The sequence below is a fragment of the Meriones unguiculatus genome, chromosome 14 (assembly GCF_030254825.1).
Source record: "Meriones unguiculatus strain TT.TT164.6M chromosome 14, Bangor_MerUng_6.1, whole genome shotgun sequence".
Classification (NCBI taxonomy): Eukaryota; Metazoa; Chordata; class Mammalia; order Rodentia; family Muridae; genus Meriones; species Meriones unguiculatus.
The window spans coordinates 30,425,825-30,450,468 of NC_083361.1; the positions used below are offsets into that span (position 1 = coordinate 30,425,825).

Below are 24,644 nucleotides of genomic sequence, written 5' to 3' on the forward strand. Positions count from 1 at the left end.
AGGCAGGGTAAGGAAGACTGTTGACGTGGCTGCCAGATGTTGTTTCTTTATCTGTGGGACTCCGAGAAGTGTTTTCTGAAGGAGAAGATAGAATCCTGAAGGTATTTTCTGCTCTCATCTATGTGATGATCTTTCATAGTATTTTGTACTCACAGTTGCTACAAGCTGAGGAATAATGTTTATTTTTAAATAGGGGCTCAAATATGGAAAAATGTGACAGTTAATTGCTGCCTTTCTGGTGTACTTATAGGACGTGTTTCTCCCACCTTCTGAATGCCACTACATCTTCCTGAGGCTAATTATGTTTTGCTTGGATTTATCTTTAGGGTTGTAGGATGTGAATAATCGTCACATTGTTGTTAAACTCTATTAATATATCTACTCCAAATTTATTAACTTAAATAAATTGTACAGTGTATAAGAATCACCTTCCAAGTCTTTGTGGTTTTATTGGCTCAATGTTTTTAAAAAGGTTTATAGAGTTGTGTGCAACTATTCTGGGGAGATGTGAACAAACCTTTATTTACCCAAGATGGGGAACTGTTAACAGACCAACATAAGGCCACCAGAGTTCAATTTGATGAACCAATGAATTTTTATTGGGTTACTAACAGGAGTATTTTGAGAAACTTAGAGGAACAGGGATGGTTCAGAAGCACCTACAACACCAGGAGGCCACCCTCACATGGGAGACGGCTCACTTGGAACCTGGAGCCCGTTGGATGACTTTAAGGTAGCATGACAGGTTGGGAGTGTCTCTTGCAGGAAGCTCAGCTGGTCTCTGCCTTCTTAGCAGCCCTTATTGCTCGGGGGGGGGGGTAGGGGAGATGCCTAGTGCATTCAGGGATTTCCTGAGTCTCTGGAGTTGTTACTTTCTGAGTCTTAGCTTCCCCTCAGAATGTACTGAGTCTTTAGAACTTACAGAGTTCTGCACAGCACAGGCATCTGGAGGCTGGAGAACAACGTGTGAGAATCAGTTCTTCCATTCCACCATGTGGGTCCTGGAGATCAGACTCAGAACTTCAGGCTAGGTGGCATGTGCCTTTACCTACAGATCCATCTCACTTACCCTCAAACAGCTTTCTTAATAATAATAATAATAATAATAATAATAATAATAATAATAAAAAATAAACATCCTTTATTTTATGTATACCAACACAACTTATATATCATTTCCCAGAGTGTCTTCAAGGTGTGTTTCTTTCATAGTGTACATAACACTTCATTTACAACTAATGACCATTAGTTAATGGGCATTTGTATTTTTTTTCTTGTGTATTTTAAATGAGTGTGTGTGTACAAGTGTTGGCACGAGCCTGTATTTTCAGTTCTCCTGGGTGTGTATTATATGCATGAGTAGAATTGCTGGTCTTCTGGGAACTTTTTGAGGACCTGTTGAACCCTATCCCAAAGCAGTTGTACTGTCTTACATTTTTCCAGCAATTTTCAAGGACCCGTTTCTCTCAGAGGAAGTTGATACTGACAAAATAATGGGAAACAATGACTGGCTAGGCTAGCAGTGCCAGCCTGTGGAGTGTTTTGCTGGGTTCAAACTGAAAGTCTGTTGTGATGGAGAACATAGAAATGCTATTTGTACTTAAGGGTTAACATTCGCTTTCATTTTATGCTTTTTATTCTAAGATCATCTCTAGAAAAAGATTTTTTTTTATCTGTCATTTCTAGCTTTTCTCCCACATCTGCTCTTTGAGTTTTTGCCTTCTTGATTTTCTGGAAGTTAGGACTTCACTTTAACACTACCCTCAAGTTACCTAGAAGTCTGACCTAGACTTTTTCCGTGCTAAGAGTTGTTGAAGGAGCAGGGTGTGGTAGTGCTCACCTATAACCCTAGGACTTAGAGGCAGAGGCAAAAGATAGCTGGGGTTTTAAGGTCAGACTGCATAGGGAGGGTCATCCAGTTTTGTTTAGTAAGACCCTGCCTCAAGACCAAACAGGCATTGAAGGAAATGTCCTAAAGAGACTGGTTAGCTGTGGAAAGAGAGAGCAAGGCAGTTGTTTTATTATACAGTATTTGAAGAGTTGTTCAAATACACTTGACAGAGACCCAGGATTTGGTCTTATGTTCTGGCCTGTCACTGAGCAGCTCTGTTTTCTTTGTCTGCATTCCTCTCAGCATAAACTGATTCTGTGTTTCAGAAACAGCATGCAGTGCCTGTCCGATGAGATCCGGGTTCCTGAGCAGACTGAGCAGCAGCATGGCAGCTTTTTGAGCTCAGCCACCAGTGAACTGAAATTGTAATGGCTGTATTTATTATACCAGTTCCAAACGAGTTCTTAAGAAGCCTTTCCTTGGTCCTGTATTATCTCTGCTTTACAGGCTAATTTGTTTTTTAGTAGGATTTCCTTAAATTATACTGGATGCTTCATCACTAGAATGTTTAAAATGGCTTGTTGTGAGACTCTTCAGGGAAACTAAAGCCTTAATTACATCTAGTATTTTTTAATATAGTTGATTTTTTAGATTCAAAAGTAACTTATTTTAAAGAAGTGAATACTTTTTATATAACTACATTTCTTACAAATTTAGAAACTTTTGGACATAACATTTTCCCATTACTCCTTTAACTTAGGCTATGGAGTAGCATAAGGGTTGGTAACTTTCTTCAGGTTGAATAGCATATTGACATTGTAACTTAGTACAATCCCATATGTTTCTTTTTTTCTGGACAGTGTTTCTCTGTGTGGCCATGGCTCTCCTGGAACTCATGCTGTAGACCAGGTTGGCCTTGAACTCACAGAGATCCACCTGCCTCTGCTTTCTGAGTGCTGCCATGCTAGGCTCCCCTGTTTTTTATTGCTGTCTTTGCCTAATATGTGTGTGTGTGTGTGTGTGTGTGTGTGTGTGTGTATTCTCCTGGGACTTTTCACAGTGCTTATGAAGACATGCCATGTTGGCAGCCAGGGTCCCTGAGTTTGAGACTTCCATGTTCCTATTCACTAGTAAGTAAATGTTGATCAGTTTGTGTATATAATGTTTAGTTCTAGGTGCCAGCTTCCAGTGTATTGACAAATTGACTGTGTTGACAAATTTAATTTAATCTGTGGAATTAAAAGATGGGGAGAGAGAGACAGAGACACACACAGAGACAGAGAGACAAAGAGACAAAGAGAGATAGACTGATTGGTAGGTAGCCCAGCCCTGGAACCATACTTGGTGCTACATATGTGTTGTTCCATATAAATTTATTTAATGGATTGACTTATGTTTTAGTTTTGTCACCTGTTCCTGTTGTTATAGAGGGGTAGTAATAGGCTGCAGAATTCTCTGAGTATCATAGAAAATGCTCTTTATTTTATTGATCACATTGATTTTCTTTAAAATACACCTCTGCTAAGTCTTCTCAATGGTAGGAGTAGCAATTAAAAACTGCTGGTATACTATGAGGTGATTTCAGGAAGATCTATAAATGAAATACTACGAACATTCAATTAGTGCTTTGATATTCAAGAGTAGGAAGTGGGAGTACTACAGTCATTTTTGAAAATTGTGTTTTCAGAGTCAGTTACTAATTGGATTGTAGAGTACTGTGTGAGTGCTTTAAACGGCACAATTCATTGCAGTTCTGACCAGGGGTAATATATGTGCAGGTAAAGTGAAATCCATCTTCATGAAGAACGACTGGTTATACAAAGTGATTCAATCTGATTTTAAAATAAAGCAGAAAGTGAAACCAGTAAGAGTTCAGAAAATACTTAGGGCCCCAGGAAAGAAGATTTAGTGCATTTAGCTTTCAAACAGTTTCTCCCTGTAGATGAATGCCTTTTAAATTGATTCAAGTTATCAAGCCATTAGATTAATAAAGCAAGAGAAGATTTCTATTTTTTCTTTGATAAGGACCCAGACTTCAGGGACAGAGAGCTCTCTTTCAGGGCAGACTTCCTTCTTAAGTAGTAAGGCTCTGTCTAAATCTTTGGTCCTCTTCCTAAATCAGTGGAAAATCTGTTTTCTGAGATGAGCCTGAGCTCAGTGTGAATGCTATCAAAGGTTTAAGATGATGGCATGGTGGCGGGTGCCTGTAATCCTAGCATTTGGTGTGGTGGATTGCTAGAAGATAAAGAGTTCAAGGTCAGCTTTGGCTGCATAGCACAGGTGGCCAGTCTGGGCTACTTGAAGCCCCATTTTAAAAAAGTTAACGTTTTGATTTGATATTGTAAAAGAGGAGATCACTGGCTGGGAGATATTCCCTAGTGACAAGGATACAGGTTTTTATAGACCTCTTTAGAATTCTTTATTATTTTTTTCATTCAAAGAACTCGAAACATTATTATGATGGATCAGTTTTCCTTCCCTGAACACCTATATAGCCCAGGCTATTGGTACTAGAGAGTGTGAGAAATATCTTCAAAATCACTGGAGAGTGAGAGAAATACTTGTCAACCTTAGAGAGTGAACAGATTCCTTCTTTCATTTTTGTGTTTCCAATAAAAAAAAAATCATCTTTATCTTTCATGGGTGATCTTAGAATTCTAGCCTGAATACTGTGCAATATAAACAGTGATTTTAATGTTGAAATATTTGAATATCTGATGTGAACACTGAGCAGAGGATTTTCTCGCTTTATACTGAACATTTCAATCACATTGCAAAGTAAAGATATGACAAAAGACCTTCCTGTTGAAAATATCCAACATATTTTTTCTTACATCTTTTTCTGAAAATATAGTAAGATTGACTGTGGAACAATGCTTTGTGAGTGTTTGGGTCTGTTAGGTCCTACACCTAGCTAGGCTATGGAAGCAGTCCCATTCCTTCCACTCCTTTGTGGCCTCTGCTTTTACAGATTGTATGCAAAATTTACAGAGCCTTGTGTGCTTCTTCATAGAGTGCAGGGGTGGAAGAATGGGGCTGGGTGCCCATTATTTCTGTGACTAATCCATAAAGTTCTTGAATTACCTTATTTCAGCAATTTTTCTTTTATTAGGCTTGCTTTCATCATGTATGGGAACTGTATTGAGAGGGCCAGCATAGGAAATCTTCACTGCTTTACTTGCTAAGTTTTGGCTAATTTGTATAACTAGATTATACTCTGCCTTCCCTTTTTTTTTCCCTTTCAACAAACACTGATCACCTACTGCATTCATTGTCCTACGAGTCAGGCAGGGAGCCGTACTGGGTAACGATGACTGAATATGATAAATTTAACAGTAAAGAATGGTACTAAGTAATTACGGCTAAGCGTGATATTGGAGCCATGTAGAGAGATACCATTAAGAGGAACAGAGGAACTGACTTGTATATGAGGCAGGAGACATAAGGGAGCTGGGAATTGACTATTGAGACGGAGGTGGAATTTAATATTTAATTAATATTTTGATGCTTGTCAGTATAGTTCAGTTTGTATGAGTTTTGCGCATTGATTTCTCATGGCAGTGTTGGGCAACTTACAGCCATCTCTGGGAGTTTGCAGTATCATTTTCTATATTTAACGTCTCTGTCTCTTTTTGAGACAGGGTTTCTCTGTGTAGCCTTGGCTGTCCTGGACTTACTTTGTAGACCAGGCTGGCGTCAAACTCACAGAGACCCTCCTGCCTCTGCTTCCCTGAGTGCTGGGATCACAGGTGTGCGTCACCAAGGCCAGCTTTAAAAGGCTCTCTTATGATAAGTTTTGTATGTTTGCCTCCAGAGGCGTAGGTGGAGGTACCGTTGCCCACAGTCTCTCTTATCTGTATTAACAGAAGCGTCTCTGTCTTTCTGCCTACTTGGCCATTTCTGAGGAAAGCTAACCTGGTTCCTGGACAGTCATCACGATTAGATTCTGTGCCACTGTGAATGTGTTTCTAAAACTTTTGACTTTTGTATTGATTATAATGCTATTTACTTTCCATTTAAAAAGTCCTTATGCTTGGTTTGGTGAGATGGCTTAGGAGGTGGAGGTGCTTGCTGCCAAGCCTGCCAGTCTGAGCTGGATTCCAGGGTCCCATATCGTAGAAGGAGAGAATCAGCACTCCATCTACCTCCCACCTCCTTCCCTGTACGTTTGCCTTTTCTGTAGTTTACATCATTGAAACCTTAATTTATCCTTTTGGACCTAGCCTATCTCACTTAGTGTGATTTTGGTCTTACACATGTGCCTGTAAGCCAGAGGCTCATGTGGACCTTTTCTGTAGATATTAGTTTCTGTGAGTACATGGCATCATGTACTTCTAAAAGAGAATTAGACTAGTAAATACTTTTCAGGTCTTTGACTTTTTCTTACTCATTTATATGTTTTTGGTAGAACGGAATTGTTTTCCCAGTTATAGGCTGTACAGCTGGTAGGCTCTAAGTGTTGATTTAGTACAAGAAAAACATCAAGGTCATCACACATCATTGATTAAGTCTGCCTGCAAATGATGCAGAGGAGAATATTTTTCCTCTGTGGGGTCACATCTGATCTGCTTCTACTGAGCGGAGTTCCTAGTAGGCATTAAGGAGATATTGATGACTGTAGTTTAACAGCATTGCACTTAGTGAAGTACCAAATCCTACTATAATAGGTTTATTGGTTTTTTTTATACTCCCAAATATAAAAGAATTTTCCAGAATCTTTTCTGCTATTATGTTGAAATACATGTTTGAGTAGTACTACATTTGTTAGTGGCTTTTAATGGCAGAGAGAATTATGTTACAGTCTGTATGTCCTCTGGAATTTATCTCACCATATTGTAGTATTTTTGTAATTATTTTCTAGTCCTAGTTAATAAATATAGTATATTATCCACAGCTTACAATTGCAGCTACATAAATCTCTTCCTTTTTCTTCTCTTGTACTGAGTAAGTGTAAATGTTATGAATAAGATTTGAGAGGAACTTTTATGTCATTTTAATGGGCTTATGCATGTATTGGATAGCTGAATTGCAACTTTTAATTTCAGCTTGGAATAAAGAATTTGAAATAGTGAAATGAATCAGCACACCTCAGGACAGTGATGGAAGGAATTAAATGGTGTTCATTTTATTTGAGTGATCATATTGTTTTATGGTAAAAACAGTCTGTTTTACTCCATGTGACAATTATTTTGTAGTGAAGAAATATCTTGAAATTATAGGTCATTTTTCAATTTTATATGCATTTTTGTCAGCCTAAAATAATTGCTGATTTGGACTTTCCATGGGAAAAGAGGTGAAGGTTATATTATTAACTTTGTAAGAAAGCATTTTTTAGGTCATTAATCAGATATATTGCTTAGAAGCAGTAGAATATTACAAAAAGGTTTAAATCCTGTAATATAAGCTCAGGCAAGAGATAAATACTTGTTAAGTGCTAGGTGTGGCAGTGCAAGTCTATCTTTCCCATGCTTGAGCATTGGAGCCAGGAGCACTGGGAATTTGAGGCTAGCCTGGGCTATATGAAACCCTGTAAGCAAGCAAACAGCCAGCCAGCCAGACATAATGAAAACTAAACTTCAAAAAAAAAAAAAAAAAAAACAAAAAAACAACAACAACAACAAAAAAACCCCCCCCAAAACAAAAAGCTTCAGAGAGACAAGTTAATTGTAGAAAAAAGAATATGTTGCATGATTCAGAGAACCAGAGATGGGGTGCTGTACAGTGAGTGCTAGTTGTGTGTGCTGTCAGTAGGAGATACAGGAAGAGTTCAGAGCCTGGGAAGGGCTGGAGCGGTGCGTTTGCTTTGATTTGGTGTAGGCAACAGGATTTGGAGATATTCATCATGCTCCTACTGGGACAACATATAAACTTCCCAGAGTTTTCCTCAAAACACTCCCACATAGGGCCGTGCTCTGTAATATACGGGCATAGCTCATTTACTTTTGGAAATGGGACAGCTAACTGAACTGGCTCTTTGTGGGTTTGCTGTTGCTAAACCTCTAAAGAACTGTATTCCAATTAACACTCTTGTCATTTCTCATATTTTCTGAAACTACTGCCTTACTCTGGCCATAGTTTCTTACAGCCAGAGCAATAATGGCTCTGGAGCCTGTGTTAGGGACATTTTGCATATTTGGACTCACTGGATCTTCGCACAGATCTCATGAAGTCAGTTATACTAGTTTTCATATTTTACAGACATTTGCCTGACAAATATTACACAGCTAGACAGTGATGGAGGGAAGTTATAGACCAGAATCACTTTTTTAACCCTATTTTATGCTACCTTGTTAATAAAAAAGAACTTTTGTTATCAGTGGTTTTGTTTTGTCTTAGTGCTGGGGATTGAATCTAGAGCCTCACACACACTGGATGAACCCTCTCCCACTAAGGTATAGCTCCCTGCCACCCCTTTAATTTTTTATTTTGAGGCAGAGTCTCACTGAGTTGCCCAGGCTGGACTTGAACTGACTCTGTAGCTCAGACAGGCCTTGACATTTCAGTCCTCTTGCTTCAACCCCAGAATAGGAATAGTGGGATTGCAGGCCTGAGCCACTAGGCTCAGTGTTTTCACTACTGTAAGCTTTTTTTTTTTTTATATATATTAATGTTACATTAAAAGAAGCTTGTTCAGCAAGTTTTAAAATTTCCACTAGAGGTCAGTCTATCACCTTGGAATATAAATATTGTTGCTGTCTAGTTGTGAAAGTAAAATTTTTGTTGATTTAAGCAGTGTGTTATGGAAGGGACTAATGTAGCTGAATAAATTTTGAACTATAAATATAGTCAAAGAATAATTTTTCATGTGTGGTGCTGGGATTCAAACTCAAAGCGTTACAAATGCCATGGAGCTGTGTCCCCAGACCTCAGAGTCATCTCTACAGAAACAGAAGCATGTATGACTATTATAAGATCCAATATTGGTTCAATAGATTATATTTGCAGAATTCAATCAAGATACCCTGGTGAAATGACGTTTGGGATAGAAAGACTACTTATTGACCTTGATCTTTGTTTTCTATAAATTATTCACATTAAATATTAAACTAGTTTTTCATTACTAGTATTTCAAATTCTTTTCCTTGACTCATTTGATTCACTCAAGGATGTAGGACATACCCAGAGGGTATTGAAGCAGTGAAATTATTTGGTGCTCACTAAAAGATACTCTGATAATTTTAGGGCTTTTTTCTTTAAAATAGCTTAGAGAATTTTATTTCTCAGCACCTAGGTTTTAAAATAACATGGTGTTGGATTAAGAAGTTAACAGTCTCTTTTAGAAGCAACATTTTGAACTTTCCTCTGTGCTTGTGAAGGCAGTGTTTTATTGTGGAGGCATTACACATAGTTATTTGTAAGTCTAGTTGGTACAGAGTAATTACCCATTTGGCTCATGATGTTAGTAATGGTTCTGGCTACTGTAGGTTAAATAAATCCTTTAGTCAGCCTTCAAACTAACTGAAACAATTTCACTTGACTCCAGATTTGTCACACTGAAGGTGAATGGCAGCATGCAGAAGAGGCTTGAACAAGGAGGGAAAGTACACACAGGAGGGTGGATTGGCACAGGTTGTTGTACTGGATAGTCAGTGAGTTAAACCCAAGGGATCTTGAGTGGAGTGAGGAATGAGGGCATCTTGTAGACAGAAATCTGCAGAATTATAGATAAAGAATTAAGATCAAGATCTTAAGATCAAGAAGTCTCCAGAGGCAGCAGAGAACAAATGAAGAGGAAGGCAGGAGCTAGTGATTTCTCAGCAGGCTTACCCCTGCACTGTTAACTACTATAGACCAGCCACTATGCCAGGAGCTTTAGTGATCTCCCATTTTCTCCTTCCAGTAACTATATGGTATACGAATCCCTCTTTACAGACATGGTGACTGAGGCTCAGGAGTTTCAACAACTTACTAAACTGATATCTGAACCCAGGCCTTGTGGCCCAACTATGAAACTCTGCTGCCTCGTCCCTTTTTTCTTTTGGTCCAGTTCCCCCCCCCCCCCACCTCTTGTCTGCAGTGTAAAGATAGCTGCAGGCTTACATCCAGTGTGAAATTAACCCCACAGGTAAACCTAAATTACAACAAAGGCAGAAGGTTATAACTTCCAGAGAGGCAGATTGGGGATATTTTTGTTAAAAACTGGAAGTGTCTCAACCTTTGCCTACAAATCACCATGTAGACCTCTGTTCTCTGATTAGATGGTGATGGATCTGTTGCCTGCACTTCTCACCACTTTGTTATTTTCTTCTTCTTCTGAAATCCTCTAATTATCTTACTAGGTGTTCCCTCTGTTGGCTTGGTTTTTCACAAATGACACTCCTGGAGGTGCCTCTCAAGGACTTTGCAGAGTCTTAATAGGCAGCATAGTGGGCCAGCCAACAGGGAAGTTTAGGGATTACGGGTTTGGGCTGTCGGTGTACTTTTGTCACTTTATTTTTACACCTGCAGGCAGCAGTGCTTCTGAGACCTTTTCGTCTTTTAAAGATAGCTTTGATCCTAGATCTCTTTCTGCTTGGGATATGTTTTTGAAGAGGTGAGGACAGAATGTCAGCTTTCTTCTCCCAAAGGCACTGGTCGCTGAATTTCCCCTATAATCCAGGACTTTCATCATTCCCTCCATGTTGATGGTTACACTAGACCTGGCGAATAGCATTGATCTTTTGTTTTTTGACCCAAGTGACTTGTTAATGGTAAAAGGTCTATCAGCTGAGAATGCTTTAATCAGGCCCTCTTTTTCTGTGGTTGAGTTAAGGTCTATCTACGGTCAACTGCAAAAAGTCTCTTCCAAGTTTTTTTTTTTTTTTCTTCACTTTTTTTTCTCCTGAAGTTGCTTGCAGGTGATATTAGGAGGAATACATCCGGGTTATTCCAGGGCAAGCAAATGGAATGTTCTTCTCTTTAAATAGCTTTTAATCTCTTGGTCAAAACTTTGATTTGTTTTGACAAAATAACACAGAATTCTTAACCTCACAATATAAGCAGCAGATCCCCAGGTGCCAGAACCTCTCAGCAGAGAAGGCCCAGATGAAGCCTAAGGCCAGCGTGCCTGCTTTCTTCTGGAGGAGTTGGGGATGGAAATGATCTGTTTCTAATCTGCCAGTACCCAAATGTCTTTCTTTTTTCTCTTTGTTATTTCACAGGGAAAGAGGCAGTTACACATGAAATACCTAAGTTCTCTACAGCTGATCTGGCAACTGACTTCCACCTGCAACCCTCCTCAGCCTCACACTTTCCTTACTTCCATCCAGCAACTAAGGTCATATTACAAACATAAATCTGACCATACCATCCCTTTTGCAGAACTGATTTGTCAGTTAGCATTTCTCTTACAGTAGAGCGGCACGTAAGCTTATGATCCCTAAATATCTGGTCCTTCTGTCTTACTGAAAACAGTGTAGTCTGTAGTGTCTCTTCATAGTCCACATGGCATCTCTGACTTCTTCAGCGCCATGCTCCTTTACAAAAGCATTTTTTTATACAAAACAATCATCATGTATTTATTTAATATACATTGTAAGGGTTCAAGCAGACTTAATTTAAAAAAAAATAACACTACAGCTTAGAAATCAAGGAAAGGACAGACCACCTAGGAAGGAAGATGACTCAAGAGAGAGGCTGGACAGCTTGCATCAGGGCTCTTGACTGGAGACCTGCTTTGAATAGGTTTCTTGCAGGTACTTCTTAAAGGCTGTGGGGTTTTTCCAGAGCTCGGCAGCATGTGTGTTCAAAGGGCTATCGATGTTGGGTTCTCCCAGCAGGCTCTGGATAGAGAGCAAGATGGTCCTGATGTCATACAGTGCGGACCACTTATCCTTGAAAATGTCCAGGCAGATGTTTCCCTGGGTGTCCACGTTGGGGTGGTAGCAGGGCGTGAGGAACTTCACTGTGGGCGCGTTGTAAGGGTAGCCACTGGGGAACTCTAGGGAGAGTTTATACCTCAGGTCTTCGTATACTGTGCCGGCTGCTCCATGGATGGTCCCTACCCATTTGAACAGGTTGTCTGATTCAGGGAATTCCTTTGTCACCAGATGTCATGAGGGTCATCAGTTCCTGCTGTAGCCTCTTGGCCACCGGGCCCTGGGCGGCGCCCCCGCTGGGCTCGGCTCCCTTGCCAACGGCAGCGATGCTGGGGCAGCAATGCTGGCAGTGGCTGGGTCGCGGTTTTGTGAGGCCACCCCGGGGTTGCTGGCACCTAGACAGGAGTGCGGAGACAGAAAGGACAACTGCCGCATTTTTTTTTCCCTGAAGAGAATTGATCACTTTTGTGATCAATTTGTGATCAGGTGTAACCATATAATTATCAGGTTCATTGCATTACTCTTATATGCTTTTATTTTTTTACTTTTACTGAAAGTAGCTTTCTCCCATTCACATAACTTTTTTTTTTTTTTTTTTTTTTTTAAAGAAAAGTAGCATTCGGTTTTACCCTAGGACCCTGGGCTACTTAGTCTCAGGTGCTTGGTTCCCCAAGCAGTGTTGGGTATAGGTTCCATCTCACAGAGTGGGCCTTAAGTCAAATCAGATGTTGTTTGATTACGTCCTGTCTTACAGGCAGGACACAACTGTAGATAAAACGGTTTGTGGATGTCTTGGTGTTTACATTTCTCCTTTGGTAACATGCAGAGTAACTTCCTGTACCAAAGACACTAATTTGTAGGGATGAAGGCTCTTTGTAGGTGCCAGCTGGCCTTCTGTGAAGTGTGTAGGTGTTGTCTTCAGCAATGGGGAGCTTGCTTCAGTTTGTGGAGAAAACCCAATACCCTTGACAACAGACTAGGTTGTTTGGGGGCCCCTTTGGCCAACAACTCACTTAGATTAACCCAATTCTTGTACTGAAAATTTCATTTGATGTCCATTGGGGGCTGTGCTATTTGATTATTTCATTTAGATCCCCTTCACGCACACACACACACATACACACACACACACACACACACACACACACACACACACGTATGTATATTTTATAAACTTTCTACTCTATAAGGTTTTTATACTACCTTTCAATTGGCCTTTAATTTTAGCTGCTTCTCCCTATATTTCCTTTTTGTCCTCTTCTTCCCTCCCTGCTTGATTCTATCCATAACTATTCTATTTTCCTTTCCGGGGAGCTCTATCTGGACCCTCCTCCCCAGAGTCCCTCACTCTATACCTAACCTCTGTGGTTCTATGCATTGCTGCTTGGTTATCATTGACTTAACAGCTAATATCCACACATAAGTGAATACATACCATATTTGTCTTTCTCAGTCTGGGTTACCTCAATCAGGTTGAATTTTTCTAGTTCCATCCATTTGCCTGAGGATTGATTTTAATTCTTAAATGGCTAAGTAATATTCCATTGTGTAAATATTCCACATTTTAAAAATCTATTTATCTGTTGAGGGACATCTAGGTTGTTTCTAGTTTCTGGCTATTGTGAATATAGCAGCAGTGAACATGGTTGAACAAATATTTCTGTGGTAGGATAAAGCTTCCTTTGCATATATGTCCAAGTGGGGTATAGCTGAATCTTTTTGTTTGTTTGTTGAGACAGAATTTCATTGTGTAGCCCTAGCTGTCTTGGAACTAGCTCTGTAGACCAGGCTGGCATCAAACTCACATAGAGCCACCTGCCATCCTAGTGCTGTTATTAAAGGCGTGTGCCACCACAGCCTGACAGTATAGCTGATCTTTAGGTAGATTGGTTCCCATCTTCCTGAGGAACTGCCACACAGATTTCCATAGTGGCTGGACACATTTGCAGTCCCAACAGCAATGGATGAGTGTTTCCTTTATTCCATGTTTTTGACACATGAGTTGTCATTTATTTTATTGATCTCAGCTATTCTGATGGGTGTAAGAGAAAATCTCAAGAGTAGTTTGATTTACATTTCACTGATGACTAAGAATGTTGAACATTTCTTTAAGTGTTTCTCTGTCATTTGAGTTTTCCCTTTTGAGAATTCTTTGTTAAGATATGTTCCCTATTTTTAGTTGGGTTGTTTTCTTGATATCAACTTTTTTGAGTTTTTTATATATTTTGGGTATTAGTTCTCTACCACCTGTGTAGTGGATGAAAATTTCCCATTCTGTAGGCTGTTGTTTTGTCTGAACAATGGTGTTCTTTGGTGTACAGTAGCTTTTCAGTTTTGAGGTCCCATTGATTAACTGATAGTTAGAGCCTGGGCTATGCCTTCGAGTTCAAGGCCACACCCCATTTTCTCTTTTATGAGGTTCAGTGTATCAGGTTTTATTCTTAGGTCTTTACTCCATTTGGAGTTGAGTTTTGTGCAAGGGTGATCTATATAAGTATGGATCTTTTTGGATTCTTCTACATGCAGCCACCCAGTTTGACCAGCACCATTTGTCCCACATGCTTTTATTGACCACAAGTTCAGAATTTATCTTTTGAGGCTTCTCTGTGTGCTTTGTAAGAACCTGGAAATTCCAAGAAGGGCTAAGCTTGTGTGCCATGTGGAGAGTGAACTAGGAATATGGCAAATTCAGATGACTTGCTGGGGAAGGTTGCCTCTTGCCTTAGTTAGGGTTTCTGTTGCTGTGAAGAGATACCATGACCACAGCAACTTGTTTTTTTTTCAAGACAGGGTTTCTCTGTGTAGCCTTGGTTTCTCTTTGTAGACCAGGCTAGCCTTGAAATCACAGGATTCTGCCTCTGATTACAGGCATGGGCCACCTTCCCTGGCTCTACAGCAACTCTTGTAAAGGAAAGCATTTAGTTGGGGCTGGCTTACAGTTTCACAGTTTCCGAGGTTTAGCCCGTGATCTTATGGTGGGAAGCCTGGCAGCATGCAGACAGGCCTGTGCTGGAGAAGGAGCGGAGAGTTCCATATCTTGATCCAAAGGCAGCAGGAAAAAAGCTGAGACACACTTCCTGCAACAGTGCCACACCCACTCCAGCAAGGCCACACTTTCTAATAGTGCTACTCCCTATGAGCTTATTGGGTCTGTTTTCTTTCAAGCCACCACACTGCTGTTGAAAAATGGCCCTAAAACCCAAAGGAACACTTGTGCACTGTTTCTGGTGACCTTTCTGAGCTATAGAATGTATACTTTGCATTCATATTTGTACAGAGTTACATTAACATATTTAGTCATTTTTCCAAGGTATAGTCTGTGTCATGGGAGTTACATTCTGGGCTAGAGTTTCTTCTCCTCATGACCATTGTGCTGGTTTAAACTCAGACTTATTGAGAACTTCATGCCATTTGTGTCTCTTGCCATGACTCACTGGTCTGGGCCATGTCATGTTTATCTGAACAGGTTTCTCTAGTTTTCAATCCCAAGAACATTCCCACAAGGCTAATGAGTGGTGCAGTCCAAGAATGAATGTAGTTATTACTGGGTTGGACACCCAGCAAAGGTACTGTGACATTCAGAGACAGGGTCCCTTTTCAATTTTCAGGCAGTTACTCAAGGTGGGAAGGTCTTTTAAATGACTCTTTACAAAATAAAGAAAATGAGCTTCAGGATGACTTTCCTTTTCTGGAACCGAGAAAAGTTAGGATTTCCCCTTAACGTCATCTCAGCTCCATTTCTTGAGTATTCTAATCTCAGCTTAAGCCACCACCTTGTATTCACTCTCCTGGTATCCTTGTGATCATTTGCTATAAGGGCATTCTGCTCCTCCATTCCAGTAAAAGCTCTCGGAATATGGGGACTAGTCTCCATTGTTGCATCTTCAGTGCCCGTAACGGGGTGCTTTGTGCATCGTTAGCATGCCAGGTGTATGTGATAGAGAGCAGGCTCTAAGTTTCAGAGTAGACAATCTAAGATGCCTTAAATATTCAGAAATGTAAAGGCATTTCTGTCATATTTCCTATTATGAAACTAATACAAAATCAGCAGATGGAATGAACATGTATTTCATTCTGTTTCAAAAAATATAATCCATGAAACTAGGAAAGAGCTAGTTTCTATAGACTATTACATTAGGAGCCTGTAAAGTGTGGATCAGATCCATGGAGGAGGCTAAAAGCTGATGCTTCTTTAGATTGTAAATAGTGAAAATTTTATTAAAACTAAGTGAGAAGACAGATTGTCTCATCTTGTGAAGTATGAGTTGAGGCAGGTCCCAGGGAAAACTGGAAAAGCCACAACAGAGTCAGTGTGGTATTTCAGTGGTGAGAGAGGTATCTTCAGGACTGGCTGCAATGTCCTCCTCTGTGGCCTAGCTAGGATGCTCCTCCCACAGGGGGTTGGGGAGGTCAAGGAGCTAGCCATAGAGTTCATGCCAGAGAGTCCCTGTTCCCCTTACTAGGGAAGACACTTGGATACTGAGCTGCCATGGGCTATGTCCGAGCAGGGGTTCTAGATTATATCCATACATGGTCCCTGGTTGGAGAGTCAGTCTCAGACAAGCCCCTGTGCCCAGATATATTTGGTTCTTGTGGAGTTCCTGTTCTCTCCAGGTCTTACTCTCTCTTCTTTCATATGATTCCCTGCACTCTGCCCAAAGTTTGGTTATGAGTTTCAGCATCTGCTTTGATACCTTGCAGGGTAGAGTCTTTCAGAGGCCCTCTGTGGTAGGCTCCTATCCTGCTTCTCGTTTTCTCCTACTTCCGATGTCCATCCTATTTGTCCATCCTATTTGTAAGGATTGATCTTCTTACCCTGGGTCCTCCTTCTTCTTTAGCTTCTTTAGGTGTACAGATGTTAGTATGTTTATGCTATCTTATCTTATAGGTCTAGTATCCATTTATAAGTGGGTATATACCATGTGTGTCTCTCTGCTTCCAGGATACCTTATTCAGGATGATCTTTTCTAGGTCCCATTTGCCTGCAAATTTCATGATTTCCTTGTTTTTAATTGCTGAATAGTATTCCATTGTGTAAATGTATCACAATTTCTGTATCCATTCCTCCGTTGAGGGACATCTGGGTTGTTTCCACGTTCTGGCTATTACGAATAAAGCTGCTACAAACATGGTTGAACAAATGTCCTTGTTGTGTACTTGAGCCTCTTTTGGGTATATGCCTAGGAGTGGTATAGCTGGATCTTGAGGAAGCACTAACTATTCCTAATTGTCTGAGAAAGCGCCAGATTGATTTCCAAAGTGGTTGTACAAGTTTACATTCCCACCAGCAGTGGAGGAGGGTTCCCCTTTCTCCACAGCCTCTCCAGCATGTGTTGTCACTGAGTGTTTGATCTTAGCCATTCTGATGGGTGTAAGGTGAAATCTCAGGGTTGTTTTGATTTGCATTTCCCTAATGGCTAATGACGTTGAGCATTTCTTTAAGTGTTTTTCTGCCATTCTACAATCCTCTAGAGAGAGTTCTCTGTTTAGCTCCGTACCCCATTTTTTTAAATTGGATTACTTGATTTGTTGCTTTTTAACTTCTTGAGTTCTTTATATATACTAGATATTAGCCCTCTGTCAGATATAGGGTTAGTAAAGATCCTTTCCCAGTCTGTAGACTGTCGTTTTGTTTTGATGACACTGTCTTTTGCTTTACGGAAGCTTTTCAGTTTCATGAGGTCCCATTTATTTATTGTTGATCTTAGAGCCTGTGCTGTTGGTGTTCTGTTCAGGAAGTTGTCTCCTGTGCCAATGAGTTGTAGGGTCTTCCCCACTTTTTTTTTTTTTAACCGATTTAATGTTTCTGGTTTTATGTTGAGGTCTTTGATCCACTTGGGCTTTAGTTTTGTGCACGATGGTAAATGTGGATCTATTTTCATTTTTCTGCATGTAGACATCCAGTTGGACCAGCACCATTTTGTTGAAGATGCTGCCTTTTTTCCATTGAACGGTTTTGGCTTCTTTGTTGAAAATCAAGTATCCATAGGTGCGTGGGTTTATTTCTAGGTCTTGATTCCGTCCCATTGATCCACCTTTCTGCTTCTATGCCAATACCATGCCGTTTTTGTTACTATTGCTCTGTACTACAGCTTGAGATCAGGGATGAAGATACCTCCAGATGATCTGTTGTTGTACAGGATCATTTTTGAAATTTTGGGTTTTTTGTTTCTCCATATGAAGTTGAGAATTTTTCTTTCAAGGTCTGTAAAGAATTGTGTTGGTATTTTGATGGGAATTGCATTGAATCTGTAGATTGCTTTTGGCAGAATGGCCATTTTCACTATGTTAATCCTACTTATCTATGAGCACGGGAGATCTTTCCGTCTTCTGATATCTTCTTCAATTTCTTTCTTCAGAGACTTGAAGTTTTTATCAAACGGGTCTTTCACTTGCTTGGTTAGAGTCACACCAAGGTACTTTATGTTATTAGTGGCTATTGTGAAGGGTGTTGTTTCCCTAATTTCTTTCTCAGCCCTTTTGTCTTTGGTATACAGGAGGACTTCTGATTTTTTTTTTTTTAGTTGATTTTATATCCAGCCACTTTGCTGAAGATGTTTATCAGCTGAAGGAGTTCTCTGGTTGAATTTTTGCGGTCAGTCATGTATACTATAATATCATCTGCGAATAGTGACACTTTGACCTCTTCCTTTCCGATTTGTATCCCCTTGATCTCCTTTCGTTGTTTTATTGCTCTAGCTAGGACTTCAAGTACTATGTTGAAGAGATATGGAGACAGTGGGCAGCCTTGCCTTGTCCCTGATTTCAGTGGGATTGATTTAAGTTTCTCACCATTGAGTTTGATGTTGGCTATAAGCTTGCTGTATGTTGCTTTTACTATGTTTAGGTATGTGCCTTGTATCCATGATCTCTCCAAAACTTTAAATATGAATGGGTGTTGGATTTTGTTGAATGCTTTTTCCGTATCTAAGGAGATGATTATGTGGTTTTTCTCCTTCAGTTTGTTTATGTGGTGGATTACATCGATGGATTTCCGTATATTGAACCACCCTTCCATGCCTCAGATGAAGCCTACTTGGTCATTGTAGATGATATCTTTTATGTGTTCTTTGATTTTTGGTTTGCAAGTATTTTATTGAGTATTTCTGCATCAATGTTCATAAGAGAGATAGGTCTAAAGTTCTCTTTTTTTGTTGGGTCTTTGTGTGGTTTGGGTATCAAGGTGACTGTGGCTTCATAGAATGAGTTTGGTAATGTTCCTTCTGTTTCTATTTTGTGGAATAGTTTGAAGAGAATTGAAGTTAGCTGTTCTCTGAAGGTCTGGTAGAATTCTGTGCTGAAACCATCTGGCCCTGGGCTATTTTTGGAAGGGAGACTGTTGATGACTGCTTCTATTTCCTTGGGGGATATGGGACTATTCAATCTTTCTACCTGATCTTGACTTAATTTAGGTAGATGGAATCTATCAAGAAAATCATCCATTTCCTTTAGATTTTCAAATTTTGTGGCATATAGGCTTTTGTAGTACGACCTAATGATTGTTTGGATTTCCTCAGTGTGTGTGGTTATGTTCCCCTTTTTATTTCTGATTTTGCTGATTTGGATAGTTTCTCTCTGCCTTTTAGTTAGTTTGGCTAATGGCTTGTCTATCTTGTTGATTTTCTCAAAGAACCAGCTTTTGGTTTCATTGATTCTTTGAATAGTTTTATTTGTTTCTAATTGATTGATTTCAGCCCTGAGTTTGATTATTTCGAACCGTCTGCTCCTCTTGGGTGTATTTGCTTCTTTTTTTTTCTAGGGCTTTCAGTTGGGCCATTAAGTTGCTTGTATGAGATGTTTCAAATTTCTTCTTGAAGGCACTTAGCGTTATGAGCTTTCCTCTTAGCACTGCCTTCATTGTGTCCTATAAATTTGGGTATGTTGTGCCTTCATTTTCATTGAATTCTAGGAAGTCTTTAATTTCTTTCTTTATTTCTTCCCTAACCAAGCTGTCATTGAGTAGCGAGTTGATCAGTTTCCATGTATGTGTAAGCTTTTTGCCATTTCTGTTGTTGAGGTCCAGCTTTAGACCATGATTGTCAGATAGGATACAAGGTATTATTTCAATCTTCTTGTATCTGCTGAGGCGTGCTTTGTGACCAACTATATGGTCTATTTTGGAGAAGGTTCCATGAGGTGCTCTTTTGATTTTGGGTGAAAAGTTCTGTAGACATCTATTAGGTCCATTTGATTTAGGGCCTCTGTAAGTACCCTTATTTCCCTGTTTTGCTTCTGACCAGATGATCTGTCCCTTCGTGAGAGTGGAGTGTTGAAGTCTCCCACTATTAAGATGTTGGGATCAATGTGTGATTTCAGTTTTAATAATGTTTCATTTACATATGTAACTGGTCTTGTATTTAGAATATGGGAATACTCATTTTTAAATGGGATGTCTTCATTAAAACCCTGCTCTCAAGGCTCAGGGATCTATGCAGAAGAGAAGGTGGAAAGACTGTAAGAGCCAGATGTGATGGATGACACCACGAAGCAGTGTCTTCTAGACACAACAGAATTGATTCACATATGAACTCGCAGAGACTGTAGTAGCATGTAGATGTTCAAGCCAAATGGGATCCCAGTAAAGAAAGGGGGAAGTGGACATGGGCTTCCAACCCTAACTAAGTAGCTATCTGCAATCGATACCCTACTAGCAAAGAAAATATTAATTTTTTCCCCAATGGAGTCTCTTTGGGTATATTACAACTCAGGGCAGGCCCCATACCCAGGAGTAGTTGGCCAACACAAAATAAACTCAATGGTATTTTTGTAGACATTTTGTCTCTCTCTCTTTTTTTGGTTTCGGTATTTTTTTAATCTTGCTTTTTTTTTTGCTTATTTTGATTTCTGTTTTGTGAAAATTTTTTGTGTGTTGCTTATTTTTTTATGTTTTTAGTTTTTTTTTAAGAGGTCATAAAATTGGTGGGTAGAGAGGTGGGAAAAATGAATAACATGATTAAATACATTATATGAAAAACTTGGAAAAAATAAACAAATCTGGAATCAAGGACAGCAAGGTGATGAGAATCATGGGATGTGAGGGTTCAGAACTGTTGGAAGCCACAAGCCATGCATCGTGGAGGAGGGCAATGAGATCCAATCATATCAGTGCAGACAGAAATAAGAGATTAAATGTTCTTACTTGAGGTGATAGAAATAAGAGATTAAATGTTCTTACTTGAGGTGATCTTCAAATCTGAACTTCTCATTGCCCCAAGGCCTAGCTGCTTGTTTGCATTTCTAAGAGTCATATGAGGTACTCAGGTGTCTTTCCAAATAAAGTCCTTAACATGAGTTTAAGTTAGGCTTCTGCTGTGGGAATAGCTAAGAGTGCTACTTATATATAGTAGAACATACATATATGATGTTTTATATATATATGTGTGTGTGTGTGTGTGTATATATATATATATATCACAGATAAATGTAACATATATAAAGACAGGAAGAAAAAATACAACATAAATATCATGGAACCCATATCTGACACTGCTACAGTGGCCAAAGAGAGCAGAACAAACAAACAGCAAGGTTTTGGATACATGATGGAGGAAAAAAATCTCCAGAAATTAAAGAAATAGTTTTCAGGGCAAAAGAAAAGAGTGTTCTAGAGAAACTGCATATTGAGTAAAGTAAGCTGCAATTGTAAATAATTTTATAGATGTGCAGGCAGAAAAATTGAGGAAAATCAGACTCACATGGATTCACATTTCAAGCTAATCAAAGCAGGGGTCAGTGACATAGTGTCTCCACTGCTTCTCTCTCTCTCTCTCTCTCTCTCTCTTTCTCTCTCTCGGTGTGTGTGGGGTATATGGGCAGGGAGATATCACAGATTTGATATCCATTCAAGCTATTGTTTATGCACAAATGTAGCAAGCAATGTTCCCAAGCATTCAAACACTACTCTCTGAAAAAAACCACCTTCATGAATAAAATTCATAGTCTAAGGGTTAGGAAGAGACACTTGGAAATAGAGAAGTAGAAGAATGAAAGGACTCTCAGGGCATCTGGAATCTATTTAGATGTTGACTAACTCAAGTATAGCTACCATCAGTGAAAACAGGAAAATGTAGAAAATGTAGAAAATTAACAATGAGGAAAAGGTTTATACAATAGGATAAAAAGTGGAGGAAACAGAACAGGTAAAGATTTGGTTATGATGAAGTTTTCATTAAGGTTATGGACTCAGGAAATACAGCTCAATGATGATGAATTTGCTTGTTGAAAATCGTGGCATGGCTACAGACCAGGCTGTGAATCCCATGAGGCGTGGGTAGTTACAGACTCTATACCTTGTAGAGTTGGGAGGATTAGACGCAGAAATGTATATGAGGTGCTTGGAACTGTGCCCACAGTAACCAGTCAATAACAAGCTATTACTTTAGTATTTTCATTTTAAGAATAAAATATGGATTGATAGTTTTGTAATCTTGGGACAGAGAAGACCTTTGTAAAGTGTAACACTAAACCCAGTAAGAAAGAAATAGAGTAAAAGATTAATAATTTGACTTCTCAAAAATGAAAAGCTTTTCCATGGTAAAATCACCATGATAAAAATCAATGAGCAAGTAGTCCAGTGGGGAAGAACAGTTGCAATGAATTTGACAGAGTAGCAATTGGTATCATTAATACTGAGGGATCACTGATAACTTGACAAGAAGATGAGCAAAAATCAATGGGAACATATGTTTTACAGAAAATGAAAAGTTGAAAAAGTAGTCTCACTTATAATGAAGGAGATAGAAATTTAAGAAGGGTAAAATTAAGAAGGTGCTATTTTTCATTCCTCACATTGATAAATATGAACATGCTTGGGTACGTCTAAGGGTGCTGTGAAAGAGGCATTTGTATCTTTCTTTCTATTTAAAAAGTGGAGGTAGGGACAGAACCTAGGGCCTCATGCATGCTAGGTAAGTGCTCTATTGCTGATCTGTAGCTCCAGCACTCTTCCTTTTTATTTTGAGGCAGAGTATCACTAAGTTGTCCAGGCTGGCCTTGAATTCATTTTGCCTCAGACTCCCCAGTGGCTGGTATTACATTCCTGCACCACCAGCCGTGGCTTCATATCCTTTGTTGAAGACAATCCTTTAAAAAAAAATCTCTTCAATGGTACTGCTAAGAATAAATTCTCCAAATACATTCATCTTAATGTACAAAGATGCAGATAAAGGATTATTAGTAACAGAAGCAAATTGAAAACAACTTACTTGACCGTTGAGATGACTTGTTAGGGACCTTAAAACATGTAATTACATTCAGTTGACCATCTGTATCTGTGTCATCTATATCTATGAATCCTGCATACATACAGATGTAATGTATTTGAGAAAAAGTCGTATTTGTAATGACTATGTGGAGACTTTCCTCTTGTCATTATTCCTTAATTAATACAGTGTAGCAAGCATTTATATAGTATTATATTATGGTAGGCATTACAAATATCCAGTATAATATTTAAGGTATATTGGAAGATACAAATACTGCATCATTTTCTATAAGGGACTTGAACATTCATAGATTTTTGTTAGAGGGAATTCTTCATGCATATTGAGGGATGACTGTATATTGATAATAGTAAAATGGTTATTCTTTAATGTCTAGAAGAAAAGTTACATGAGATTAGGTATGACATGAACTTATTCATTAAAATAAAACACAATTTATGTTTATATAAATATAGGAAATTTCTAGAATGTTATATGAGTTCTAGGGAAAGTAGTGATCTCTGAGGTATGAAAAAGAATGAAGAGTTCATTTGATGTGCTCTGGATCTCTCTGTCTCTCCCTGTGTTTGTTTGCTTGTATGAGTGTGAGTGCACAGTGTGTGTGCATGTACATGTAGAGACTAGAGGTTGATATCCTGTGTTTTCCTCAATCATTTCTCACCTTTTGTTTTGAGACATGACTCACCAACTCAGCTAGATGGGTTGGCTGGGGAGATCTTGGGCTCTGCCTGCCCCCCTTCCCAGCACTGCGGTTGTAGACATGTGCTGCCACACTCAGCCTTTCTTTATGTGGGTGCTGGGGATCAAACTCAGATCCTCATAGTTACATGTCAAGCACTTTATTGTCTCATTCTGGACTATTCTGACGCTTATTATAGGAATTCTAACTTTATGGCAGCCCAAACCAAACAAATATGGTACTGCAATTGGTGGTGTCTGTGCTGACTTTGAAATTGGGGAATAAAGTTATTTAAATATAAAAATGAATCAATTCAATAAGACCCTACATTGCATGAAGCACTCAGGTGAAAGTTCTTAATACTTGTGCTGCAGATCATACCTCATAATTCTGTAAACAGAGGTGCAGGTATGTCCCCTGGAGGTTAGCTTTCCTAATTAAAACCAGATGATGCGAGATCTAGTGAGCAGTATTTTCACTGCTTGACCACTGTAGTGCTATTACGTTAGCAACCTACACCAAGGTCAGGAAAAAGCTACTGCCAAGGTTTGTGAGCTTGGCCTTGCTACTTGTCGGTTATGTGCTTGGTTTATTGTGACAGTGGCTGCTCAAGGTGTTGGAAATATTTGACCAGGTATGTTGGTTGATGACACAGGGAGCACTAGGGAAGGAAGATCAGTCTTCCTGAGCAGAAGCTAGCGTTGATCAAATGCTGTTTCCGTGTGGTGTTTGAACTACTTGAGGCTGTGTACTTGGCACAGTCAAGGCAAGGCCTGATGAAGAGTGTGCTTTCGCAATGCAGATTCAGCATTTTCTAGAATTTGCCTATCTGATCTATACAAAACTATTTAGGAATTTGACTTTTTTCCATTTAGAGAGCCTGTTATTCCTCAAAGCTTGGTGATTCCATTGGGGACATGATGTCAGAGCACAGGGATAATTGTGGGATCGACTTGGAATCAGTAGTTTGAATTTGAAACTCTCAATACATTTTTTTAATTGTGACTTTGTTAGTGTATCTGATGTATTAGGAAACAATTTGAACATTAAATGAATTTAAGGTTTGCCTATATGCAGTTTCTTCAGTGAGTAAACTTCAGCTGAATACACAATAC

General features: G+C 39.3%; 1 protein-coding gene and 1 pseudogene across 4 annotated transcripts in view; one reads left to right on the forward strand and one right to left on the reverse strand.

Annotated features, from left to right (window-relative positions):
- Positions 1-24,644, forward strand: part of Stk33 (serine/threonine kinase 33) — a 176,380-nt gene that overhangs the window by 5,978 nt on the left and 145,758 nt on the right. The window lies entirely within an intron of this gene.
- LOC132646975 (ubiquitin-conjugating enzyme E2 C-like) lies at positions 11,461-12,063 on the reverse strand (annotated as a pseudogene).